The sequence below is a fragment of the Dipodomys merriami genome, unplaced genomic scaffold (genome assembly GCF_024711535.1).
Source record: "Dipodomys merriami isolate MVZ:Mamm:240054 unplaced genomic scaffold, mDipMer1.0.p SCAF_519, whole genome shotgun sequence".
Lineage (NCBI taxonomy): Eukaryota > Metazoa > Chordata > Mammalia > Rodentia > Heteromyidae > Dipodomys > Dipodomys merriami.
The window spans coordinates 688,538-701,564 of record NW_027206090.1 but is presented as its reverse complement, the minus strand read 5'-3'; the positions used below and the strand labels follow the sequence as shown (position 1 = coordinate 701,564).

Here is a 13,027-nt window from a genome sequence, read left to right as displayed (position 1 = left end):
TTAGCCTATTTCTTTTCATTTCAGAACAGAAAGGAGTGACTGCTCAAGTTCAGAAGTAATGCCCGTACAGTAAGATTTCAAGTCAACTAAGGAGAGAAATGGGATTAATGAAAGCCTACAACAATGGTAAAAGGAAGCAAGAAAATATCCACCGGTGTACATAAACTTCATCTTCAAACTTTAGAGGCCAGGAAGTGGTAAATAAGTGTAAAAAACACTATTCTTAGCAATATGACATTCCATCCTGATTCCATTCACCCAACAGAAGCATGAATTATTCAATTGATGGTATTGTGTTTTCTCCTCCTTCCACCAGAAGGGTGGGGGGTGAGGGTAGAATGGCACCTGGGTGCACGGGCGGGCGCAGTGGTGGATGTTCCTGCTGGAGGCGTGCTGTGTGAGGAGCAGCACTTTTGCCGGCTTCCATGTTCAAGGGTCCTTCAGCGGAGAGTGCCCTCGGCCACGTAACACAACACAGCCATAAATTTTGGCTTCTGAGTCTGCCCACATCCAACGCCACCACATAAATGACCAGGCCAGCAGAGGCTCCAGAGAGATCCAAATCCTGGGCAGAGTTGGGAGAGCAGCGACTCGGGGGGAACATCTGAACAGCTTTGGCAACACACCGATTGTGACCGAGTCTGAAATCCCTCACCTCTGCAAAAACGAACGGAATAGGCGAGGGAGGCCTCTGGGCCTTGGGCACGTTTAGGAGGTAACCTGAGGACCTTGTAAGAGGCTCTGGTAGAGTGGGGACTCACTAGTGGCTCACACCTGTAATCCTAGCGACTCAGAAGCTGAGATCTGAGCACTGGGGTTAAAACAGGCATGTAAATGTGAGAGATTCTTACCTCCAATTAACTAACAAAAAAGATGACACGGAAATGGTAGAGCACCTGTTGTAAGAAGCCCAGTGAAGAGCGCCACGCCCTGAGTTCAAGACCCAGTACCGACACCAAAAGAAGGGAGAAAGGCTCTGGTGGGAATTTTACAAGGACAAACCTACATGGATTTTGGCATGGCCATTTCAGAACAGGCTCAAAGTCACTATTCCAGATTAGTTCCTTAAATTTGAGCCTAGAGAAATAGGATGCAAATGAAAAGTTTCCAAAATCATCAAAAGACTTAATTCACATCACTAATTTCCCCATCCTAGGTATAAAACTCAGGAAACCCATTCTGGAGCATCTGTGCACATGGGCGTGCACTTTCTAGGAGGGGTCCCCAGCCTTCCTCCCCCCTCACCTCCCCGCAAGAACCTCTGCGCCAGGGCAAGCAGGCTTCTCTCAGTGTTGAGCTCCTTTAAGACTGGGTATTCCCAACACTGAGAACCACAGAAAAACAATTACTACAATACAACTTGACACTGGTTTTTTATTATGGAAATTTCAAGAAGGGCTTTTGTCATACTAGAGGAATGCCAGGCAGTAGACTTTACAAGAATGCGAATATAGAAACAGCTCAGTAAACAGCAAACTTACAGCTGTAGCTTTTGCAAGAATGGAAGACAGCTGTACCAACCCAACATACTAATGTCCTCTTAGAAAACATTGTGCATGTAAGCATTCACTGAAACTTTTTTTTTTTTTGGGGGGGGGTCAGTCATGGGGCCTGAGCTCTGGGCCTGGGCGCTGTCCCTCAGCTCTTCAGCTCAAGGCTAGCGCTCTACCACTTGAGCCACAGCACCACTTCCGGTTTTTTCTGCTTCTGTGATGCTGAGGAATCGAACCCAGGGCCTCATGCATGCAAGGCAAGCACTCTACCATGGAGCCACCTTCCCAGCCCCACTGAAACCTTTTATCTGACTGTTTCTTGGACAGGCTTGCTTGCTTCCCAGCTCCCGAAAGATTCAGCCAGCTTCCTCCGAAGCCCCACAGCACACCTCTGGTGCAGAAGGTAAGCCACGCCTTTCATTCCTGCTTCTACCAGCAGAATGAGAAGGCAAGAGTCATTTCCATCTACACTTTAACCCCTCCCTGGCTTTTCTGGAGACAAGGTCTATGTCACTGAAGCCAGCCACAAACTCATGACTCGCCTGCCTTGGTCTCGCGGATGCTGGGTGTACTATTACTCCCAGCATTACTTTCTCTTTTTCATGAGCAACTTAGTCTACACGGATTCCAACTACTTCTGATCTGGGACCTGGTGTGGAAAATGTTCAGCCACCTCAAAGTTCCTTCTTTTTTTGTTTCCCATATAGCAATGTCCCATACAGTAGGATGTTCAGAGTAACGAACAAGAAGCTGCCATAACCACTTGGGAAAGGAGCGGAGCAGAGACCAGCAAGATGGCTCCCCATTCCCACAGTGCACCAGACAGGAGTGTGCAGTGACCGCCCAGAGTCCTCAGCCGCCAGACAGCTACAGGCGAGCTCCGCCCACAGGTGACCTCGAGGTCATCTGTCAGAAATACCAGGTCACCACTGGAGCCTTGGCCTCTCACCAAACTTCATTTTGCTATAACTAGCTGTGGTATTTATATCCAAGACGCCTAAACTACTATAGCTCATTCTACCTGAGGAAAATATCTGAGAAGGACAAGTACCTTACCACACACGTGTGGCACAAACAAGGACTTTTTCTTTTGTTAGTTTCAGCACTGGGCTTGCGCGCCTTGTAATGTCACTTGGCTTTTTTTGCTCCCCACTGGAACCATGTTTCCAACCCCTCCCCCGCTCAAGGCTAGCGCTGTACCACTTTGAGCCACAGCACCACTTCAAGTTTTCTGGTTTTAATTGGAGATATGAGTCTCATGGACTCTCCTGCCTAGACTAGCTTCAAACCACGATCCTCAGATCTCAGCCTCCTGAGGAGCTAGAATTACAGGTGTGAGCCACTGGTGCCAGCCTCTAATCTGGTATTTTGCTGGGTTCCCAAAGATGGGAGTCTGGAAACTTATCTGCCCAGGCAGACTTCAAACCAAGATCTTCTGGGTCTCAGCCTCCTGGGTAGCTAGGAATACAAGTGTGGCTATAATTCCCTGGTGACACAATAATAATAATTTAAAAAATATGTATGCTAGTACTGGGGCTCAAACTCAGAACCTGGGTGTTGTCCCTCAGTTATTTCATTCAAGGCTGGTGCTCTCCCACTTGAGCCACAGCTCCACTTCCAGCTTTTTGCTGGAGGTAAGAATCTCATAAGACTTTTGGAAGGATTAAATCCTTCCAGATGTGTAATCCTCAGATCTCAATCTCCAGAGTAGCTAGGATTATAAGCTTGAGCCTCCAGCATCTCACAAATACTTGCTTGAAAACAATTAGATCTTTACTACTTACTACATGTTTTTTGTTGGTTTTTTGTGCCAGTCTTGCGGCTTGAACTCAGAGTCTGGGCGCTGTGCCTGAGCTTCTTTTGCTCAAGGCTAGGGCTCTACCACTTGAGCCACAGCGCCACTTCCAGTGTCTTCTGTGTCTGTGGTGCTGAGGAATGGAACCCAGGGCTTCATGCATGCTAGGCAAACACTCTACCACTGAGCCCCCGCATCCCAGCCCCTACACCACATGCTTCTTAACCCCAGTTACCACACCCAACAGAAACTAAACATTTATGAATATTACCTCTCACAGAAGGCATAATTCAAAAATCACCCTCAGAAAAGTAATGAATAAACAGCCACATATGCATTCCCATCATTTCAGCTACCTAAAACGGCTCTACACCACAAGATCTTAATTGGAACCCCCCCCCACAAGAATAACGCAAAGCAGGCTGGGGGCCTGGCTCAAGTTGTGGACCTCCCTAGCAAGTGAGAAGCCCCACGTTTAAAATCCCAATACTGTCCAAAAGGAAATATTGCAAAATGTCTTTTGAAAAAGAAGAAAATTACCCTCAAGTAACGTCAAAACAATGTCATTTATACTTTTCTGGCAGGCCCCACAGTAAGAAACACAGTTAATCACTCAGCTAGTAGGTAAGATCAAAGCAAAAACTTTATAACTAGCTCTGAAATGTATGGCACCTCTGATTTTTCTCTAAACAGCTACTGTAAACCACTAAATTAATTTTACAACACATAGTTTCTAAAACCTAGATATACAAAAATTACTTTCTCGCACTGGGCGCCGGTGGCTCACGCCACCTGTCATCCTAGCTACTCAGGAGGCTGAGATCTGAGGATTGCGGTTCAAAGGCAGCACGGGTAAGCAAAGTCCATGAGACTCTTATCTCCAATAAACCACTGAAAACCAGAAGTGGCGCTATGGCTCAAGTGGTAGAGCGCTCGCCTTGAGCTGAAGAGCTGAGGGACAGCGCCCAGGCCTGAGTTCAAGCCCCACAACTGACCAAAAAAAAAAAAAAATTACTTTCTATTAAAAATCCACAGACTTGGACTGGGAAGGTGGCTCAGTGGTAGAGTACTTGCCTTGCATACATGAGGCCCTGGGTTCGATTCCTCAGCACCACATAAGCAGAAAAAGCCAGAAGTGGCGCTGTGGCTCAAGTGGTAGAGCACTAGCCTGGAGCTCAAGAGCTGAAGGACAGTGTCCAGGCCCAGAGTTAAAGCCCCATGGCCAACAACAACAACAAATCCACAGACTTGCTGGGCGCTGGTAGCTCACATGTAATCATGGGAAGGAAAGTTCATGAGACTCATCTCCAATGAACCACCAGAAAACCAGAAGTAGCTCTGTGGCCCCAAAGTGGCAAAGCGCTAGTCTTGAGCAAAAGAGCGCAAGGACAGTGCCCAGGCCCTGAGTTCAAGCCCTATGATGGAGAAAGGGAGGAAAAAAACAACAAAACAAAAACCCCACAACCCACAGACTTCAAAGTTCTCTGAAGGCCAAGCTATTTACCCCCACTCTGCATATAAGGAACTGAGGCTGGCCTAGCTGGGCGCTGGTAGCTCACGCTAGGAGGCTACTCAGGAGGCTGAGATCTGAGGATCACCGTTCAAAGCCAGCCCAGGCACGAAAGTCCATGAGACTCTTATCTCAAAAAAAAAAAAAAAAAAAAAAAAGCCGGGCGCCGGTGGCTCACGCCTGTAATCCTAGCTACTCAGGAGGCTGAGATCTGAGAATCGTGGTTCAAAGCCAGCCCGGGCAGGAAAGACCGTGAGACTCCTATCTCCAATAAATCACTAGAGCGCTCGCCTTAAGCTGAAGAGCTGAGGGACAGCGCCCAGGCCCAGAGTTCAAGCCCCATGACCGACCAAAAAAAAAAAGAACTGAGGCCGGGAGGGTACTGGCCGGTCCAAGGCCACATAGCAGACGAGGTCTGCCCACAACAGTCTGGTATCATCACTGGTTGGCTGGTCCTATGCTCCAAGCCATCATCCCCTTGTTTCATCCTTCCTGCTAACTATGTACTCCCACAAAATAGGTTTCCTCTAACTCTAGGGAAAATGTTTCAAGTTAACAGTCTACAAATTTAACTCACCTGCCAAGCGCCAGTGGCTCACACCTGTCATCCTAGCTACTCAGGAGGCTGAGATCTGAGGATCGTGGTTCAAAGCCAGCCTGGGCAGGAAAGTCCGTGAGACAGTATCTCCAATAAAAAACAAAACGCACCAGAAAACCAGAAGTGACGCTGTGGCTCAAGTGGTAGAGGCTAGCCTTGAGCTGAAGAGCTGAGAGACAGACAGCTCCCAGGCCCAGAGTTAAAAAAAAAAAAAATTAACTCACCCTCTTCCCGTTCTTTTACTCAAAACCACACAACCTCAAAGGTTAACCACCCAAAGGTATGTAGGCGTTACTACTTGAGGTAGGTAGGACAACTGGGGACATTAGTTATACTCAAGGACATGGGAATTACTCACTGGTGTTTCTGGAAATTGCATAAGACAAGCCCAACAACACCTCTCCCCTGGCACTGGCTCTACTCTGGGCCTTGTCTCTTGATGTAACAGGAGCTAGAAACAAATACGGCATTTCAGCCTTGAGCTGGAACCAAGAGGAGGAGGGGCGCCTCTGCTGAGCAAGAAAGCCCTGGCCCTCGGCCCTCGGCCCTCGGCCCTCCCGGCCCTCCAAGCAAGCAAGCCCTCCAGTCCCCTCCAGCACCCCCTCCAGGCATCTCACTGCACAGGAAGAGCTGTATCACCTCTGAGACCCTCAAAGCTTTGGAATCTGGACCCCCTTTTATACAGGATAGGAGGAGGAGGGGCTACACATAAACCCCCACAATGAACTCCCCAGCTCTACCCATCTACCCATGCCCACCCAATCCTGCTTGCAACAGCCCAAAGTCCCAGAGACATCCTCTAATGGGCAGAACAGGTCAACACACTTCTTCAAGGGAAAGACCACAAAATAGCCTATGCCTAGAATCAGCTTTTTTAAAAAGAAGGCATTTAAAAAATTTGATACTCATGGAATAGATATTTATGCTCATGTGATGGATACGGCAAGTTTGATTCAAGTTTTCTCTGTATGTGGTTTAGATCACACATATTATCTAACCAATTTCTAGAAAAAATACACACTCCTACTGTATCGCACACATGTCAAAGCCTTCCCTCCACTAGCACCAATGGTTCTGGTCAAAAGTCCAAAACCAACAGCGGAGCTCAGCCTCCCATTCTGGACCCCACCTGGCCAGCTGCCTGGCCTCCCTGCCCAACCCTTCCAGAGAACTCTCACCTAGTCAAGATGTCAACAGAATTCAAGCAGGAGCCAAAGGAGGCGCTGCTGGTGTTCTAGAATCTCCTGGCTCTTTACAAGTTTGTTGAGAACACCAGGTTTCCACAGAGCGTGTTACTCTTTAGGTTTGTGCACGCTGGATCACTTCCCCACACAACTCAGCACCAGTCCCAGAAGAGCACGAATCCCATTATCGCCACACTTAATCTCATCAGATAAAAGGAAAAACAATCCGGATTTATTCACCACCTCTGCAAGTCTTCACTCATTTGAGGAACCCTCGTAAGAAACCTGGAAACCAACCCCAGCACAGCGGGTACACACCCTGCAGGCCAAAGCCGCTCTATCTGGGATCCCCTTCCCACTTCTATCTTCACCTTAGACAGGCCAGCTGACAGAGGAGAGGGCACCCGCTGGGTCACCCCACCCTCATCTACCACAAGTGCAGAGGAAGCTCGAGGGAGGAGACCAAGGCCACACACCAAAGGTTGCAACAGGGCCAGGAACCAAAATGGGTCTCTGCAGAACACTTCTGCCAGAGTCCATAGAACAGGACAGCAAAGCCTGAGACGGGACTGGACACCAGTGGCTGATCCAGCACTCCGAAGTCTCCCTCCCCAGAGCCCTCGAGCCTTGGATTCTTAGCCCAGGGTCAGGAGACGTGGTTTCAGGAAACAAAGTCCAACCAGGCACAGGAGAGGAGAAAATGGACAAAGATCAAATGCCAGAAACGCTTTTGCTTCTCAGAAGCCCTCAGTATGTATTCAGGACATTCTGTGGAGGAAATGTTAAACAAGACATCGTCAAACTCTGACTGAAGAAATCTAAGTTCAAATCTGTCTAAAGCTTTCAAAAATGCATACCCTTTTGATCTTGTGATACAATTCCTAGATGAAAAAATATAAAAATAGTGTCAAAAGATAGACATTGCAGTACATCTCTGTGAGAGTTGGGCATTTACAGTTTGAGATTTTGACACTGTAGCGGGGCCCTGGTGGCACTCCTGTGGCAAGGCATGCTAGGAAGAGCTCTTCCATGCGCTGCAGACCTGCACAGCCCTCCTTCCTCTCTTCCCTACTCAAGAGGATGAAATCTAAGGACGGAAGTGCAAAGCCAAGACAGGAAGAAAAGACTCTTACCTTCAATTAACCATTAAAAAAAAAAAAAAGCTGCAAGTGGAGCTGGAGTAGAGCACTAATCTTGAGCACAAAAGCTCAGGGACAGCTCCCAGGCCCCAAGTTCATGCCCCAGGACCAGCACACATACCATCACAATGTAGTAGTTTTGGCAGTACTGGGATTTGAACAAGAGCCTCGAGCTTGCTAGACAGCACTTGAACCCCACATTTAGCCCTGCTTTGTGCTACCTATTTGTGTGTGTGTGTGTGCTTGCGCACGCATGCCAATCCTGGGACTTGAATTCAGGGCTTGGATGCTGTCCCTAGGCTAGAACTCTACCATTTGAGCTGCAGTCCACTTCTGACAATTTGCTGGTCAACTGGAGATAAGTGTCTCATGAACTTTCTTACCTGGGCTGGCTTCAAACCCATGAGCTTCATTCAGATCCTAGCCTCTTGAGTAGCTAAGGATTATGCCTATGAGCCACTGGCACCTGGCTACTGAACTTTTCTGGTGGGGCTGGCCTCAACCTCCATCCTGGAGATCTTGGCCTCCTGATATTAATTAGGATTACAGGCATGAGCCACCTCTGCCCTGACTACTATGTATGACCTTAATAAACACACTTACATGAGTACAACTCAATTCTGTCACACAGGTATAGAAAAAAAAGACTATGAGTTTTATAAAATAACGTTTGGACTGGGAGCCTAATTCAAGGGACAGAGTAACTGCCCACTTAGTAAGCTCTTGAGATCCTGAGTTCAAGCCGCAGTAACAACTTCCCCTGAAGAGAAAAACAACCTTTGAGCTCACTTTAACATTGTACTTTTTTCCCAAAATCTTTATAATAATCTCATTACTTTTGTTTAAGAAGGGAAGGGCCAGATAGGTACAGGGCTCATGAGCAACAAGGTGAACCCAGGTATTCAGGAAGCAAAATCTATATTGGTCTGAGGCCAGACCCTAGGAAAAAAACACAAGACCCAGCCCATAAAGTAGTAAAAGGGTGGGGGATATGGCTCAAGTGGTAGAGCTGGCCTAGTCATCCACAGGCTAACTTCAAATCACAGTATGCCCCTCCCCTCCCAAAATATTTCCAAGGGCTGGAGGAATGGCTCCAAGATCATACCAGCCTAACAATCTCGTTTCCGAAAGACAGGGACAAACCAATGCCATGCCCTTTCACCACAAGGGTCAAAAATGGCACAGGTCAGCAGCTCAGTGGAGGAGGTACTTCCTAGCATGCACGAGGTTCTTGGGTTCTCTTCCCAGCCCAACACACACACACACACACACACACACACACACACACACACACACACACACACACACACACACACACACACACACACACACACACACACACACACACACACCGCTGTTCTGCTTTTACACAGACACTAAGCTCACACTCCATCCATTTTTTTCAGAATGGAATACATCTGGAGGAGGTACTTCCTAGCATGCACGAGGTTCTTGGGTTCTCTTCCCAGCCCAACACACACACACACACACACACACACACACACACACACACACACCGCTGTTCTGCTTTTACACAGACACTAAGCTCACACTCCATCCATTTTTTTCAGAATGGAATACATCTCTGGACTTATGCTAGGACATGAGGATGTAATTTTAACAAGAGATTAACAGTCTGTTTTAGACAGAAAAAGTAAAATAAAGTGCATTTTAAAAATCACCCTTGGGGGGCTGGGAAGGTGGCTCAGTGGTAGAGCGCTTGCCTTGCATGCTGGAGGTCCTGGGTTCGATTCCTCAGCCCCACATAAGCAAAAAGAAAAAAGCCGGAAGTGGCGCTGTGGCTCAAATGGTAGAGTGCTAGCCTTGAGCTGAAGAGCTGAGGGACAGCGCCCAGGCCCAGAGTTCAGGCCCCAAGACGGGACCCAAAAAAAAAAAATCACCCTTGGGCTGGGAAGGTGGCTCAGCAGTCGAGTGCTTGCCTTGCATGCATGAGGCCCTGGGTTCAATTCCTCAGCACCACATAAGCAAAAAGAAAAAAGCCGGAAGTGGCGCTGTGGCTCAAGTGGTAGAGCACTCTCCTTGAGCTGAAGAGCTGAGGGACAGAGCCCAGGCCCAGAGTTCAAGCCCCACGACCGACCAAAAACAAACAAAAAACTAATGCAGACAAATCTATAAATAGTATTAGTGGTTTCCAGGGATTGTGAGTTCAAGGGTAGAGCGGAGAGTAACTGGTAACAGATACAAGAATTCTTGAGAGGGGGAATATTCTAAAATTGGTTGATTGGATACACAATTCTATAAAAATGCTAAAACTTGGTAAGTTGGTCATGTATACGTTATCTCAGAGCTATTACTAAAAACATAAAAAGATGTGACAGCAACTACAATAATGCCATCCTCAAAGTGCACATAACTGATATTCAATGAACAGGTGAAAGATGTACATATTAATAAAGACTAGACACACATACCAGTTAAATTTCTGTACAAAGTATCTTTGCCTTTTCTCTTACACAGTACAAGTTCAGAAACAATTTTATAGAAACAGACTGGTTAATCATGCACACATGAAATCACAAGATTAAAAATGTTTCACCAGAGCCAGTGGCTCACACCTGTCATCCTAGCTATTCAGGAGGCTGAGATCTGAGGATCACGGTTCAAAGCCAGCTAACAGGAAAGTTTGTGAGACTTTTTTTTTAGGCCAGTCTTGGGGCTTGAACTCTGGGCCTGGGCGCTGTCCCTGCGCTCTCCAGCTCAAGGCGAGCCCTCTACTGCTTGAGCCACAGCGCCACTTCCAGTTTTCTGAGTAGTTTACTGGAGATCAGAGTCTCACAGAGGCTGTGCACCGGTGGCTCACGCCTGTCATCCCAGCTACTCAGGAGGCTGAGACATGAGGATCACAGTTCAAAGCCAGCCCGGGCAGGAAACTCTATGACACTCTTATCTCCAATAAACCACTAGAAAACCAGAAGTGGCACTGTGGCTCAAGAGGTAGAGCACTCACCTTGAGCTGAAGAGCTGAGGGACAGCACCCAAGCCCCATGACCGACCCCCCTCCCCAAAAAAAAGAGTTTTCTTCTTTGCTTTTTCAAGTCGAACACTTCTGGCTCCTGCCTGTAAAATCCTAACTACTCAGAAGGCAGAAATCTGGAGGATGGTGATTTGAAATCGACCCTGGCAGAAAAGACTGTTAGACTCCATCTCCAAAATAACCAGCAAAATGCTAGGTTGGAGGAATGGCCCAAGTAGAAGAGCACCAAGCTAAGTAAGCATGATGCCCTGAGTTCAAGCTTCAGGATTGAAAAAAACAAAACAAAACAATTTTTTAAAGTGGCCAGGTTTTTACTGACAACATGAGATTTGCATTAAATACTACCAATGTGTTATTATTACACCCATTACACCCTTCACCTCCCTCTTAAAATACTTTTTTGCAGGTCAGAGTTGAATCACAGCCCAAACCCTCTCACCACACTGCAAACTGCCAAGTGGGGAAAAAACAAAACAAAAACACTCCATGTGCATGGAAACAATCCTAGGCCATGCTGCCTGGACTACAGGAAGTTCATACGGTGCCTAGGGTAGCGGAACACCAACCAAGGCTATCTCTGTTAAACCGCCCATGCCTTAGAAATCACTATCCAAATTATGTCCACTGAGAACTTTATTTCCCCTCCAGAGGGTGTCCGTTCAGGGGCTTGAACTTGTTCCAGTTTTTTTGCTGGTTAATTGGAGATAAGAGTTTCCAGGATTTGTCTGTTCAGGCTGGCTTCAACTCGTGGACCTCAGATCTCAGCCTGCTGAGTAGCTAGGATTCTAGTAACATCTTTTTTAAATGAATAATTTACTTTTGCTATTACTGGCATACCAAATTCTTATTCAATTACCTGTTCATTTTATTCATAAACTCTCATGCTCTTCTAGGCACTGAGAATAGGAGAATAAGATAGGCAACAATGCCAAACAAAACCCTGACCCTGTGAAACATGATTTTCAAAAAACTAACTTGGGGAATTATTTTCAGAAATATGTCTTACGTACTAAATATCAGCAAGTTACTCTCCATATATTTTCACCTTGGAAATACATAATCTTGCAAAGGCTAAAAATCAAAGATTATGAAATATTAATTGCTGCTTCCAATGACAAGCTTTTCTTCCTTGAGTTGGAAGATGGATTCAAACTCCTGATCTTCCTGCTTTCACCTCTTAAATGCTGGCACCAATTACAGGCGTGCATCTAAAACCACTGTGAGCTATTTTACAAGATCGCTCAAAATTAGCACATAAAATATTTGACATCACTTCATCTTGCCAGATGATTACAGCTGGTTGTTGGAAGCAGAAAAAACAACAGCAGCCCAGCATCTTTAAGTCATTGAGTCATCAAATCGTTTTTTGCTTAAAACACCGCACCAATCCTTCCAAAATCCATACATCTCAAGTCATTTCATAATCTGAATTGTGTAACTGCTACCCCCCACCTTCAAAAGCAAAAGTGCGATTTTGTACAAAGATCACAAAAACTGGCTCAGAAAAAGGTAACTTTTGGAAACAAAGTCTAAATTCCGTTAAACAATTCAATAATCTAGTGGAAATTTTACTAAATGGCCCAGGATTCCCTGGCAATTTTTAGGTCGTTTTTTACCTTGCTGCCCTTCAAGCAAGACATAAACACCCCAGAACAGACAAAACTATTTTTAGTCACTTTTGCATTCTAACTTTCACGGGTAGGCAGTTCCTTGTCTTCAGCTATTTGCATATGTAGAATGCCAGCAAGATACTTAGGAAGCCCATTCCAGACAGTGAAGACACACTAAACCCACCTTCCCTCACTGGTTAGAGACTAACACGGGGCCCAGAAGGCCTGATCTATGTCAAGAGTTACATTAAATAACAAAAGCAAAGCGTACATTTTGTACCAATTAGGCTTTTCCTTCTGGATTCGATCAGGGAAACAACTTAAGAGGTTTCCCTTCCGCAGGCTGAAGGTTTTGGAGGGAATGTGTTTGGTTGGTTTCCTACAATGCCTTGCTAGAAAGATAATCTCAATCTAAATTTCAACCAAAAGACTGGCCTACTCCACTATTGGCAAGGTCACCCAAGAGCGATCCCAAACCTTCTTGAAACCGAAAACACATTCCCAAGTCCTTTTAAGCACGGCTTCCGCTACAACTTCCAAGGTCTACAAAATTTCCAGGACGAACAGTTTAGGAAACCTGACAGCTCCATTCATAAAAACACACAATCAAAACTCCCAACGAAACACAACAGCACTAGAGAACCAGGGGCCGAGAAGTGTGCCTGCGCCGCCACTTTGTTTCGACTTTCTTCCGTAACCGAGG

The 13,027-nt window shown here is 46.4% G+C and overlaps 1 protein-coding gene across 1 annotated transcript in view; it reads right to left on the bottom strand.

Annotated features, from left to right (window-relative positions):
* The window catches only part of LOC138811012 (bromodomain-containing protein 4-like), a 74,550-nt gene that overhangs the window by 60,693 nt on the left and 830 nt on the right, over window positions 1-13,027 (bottom strand).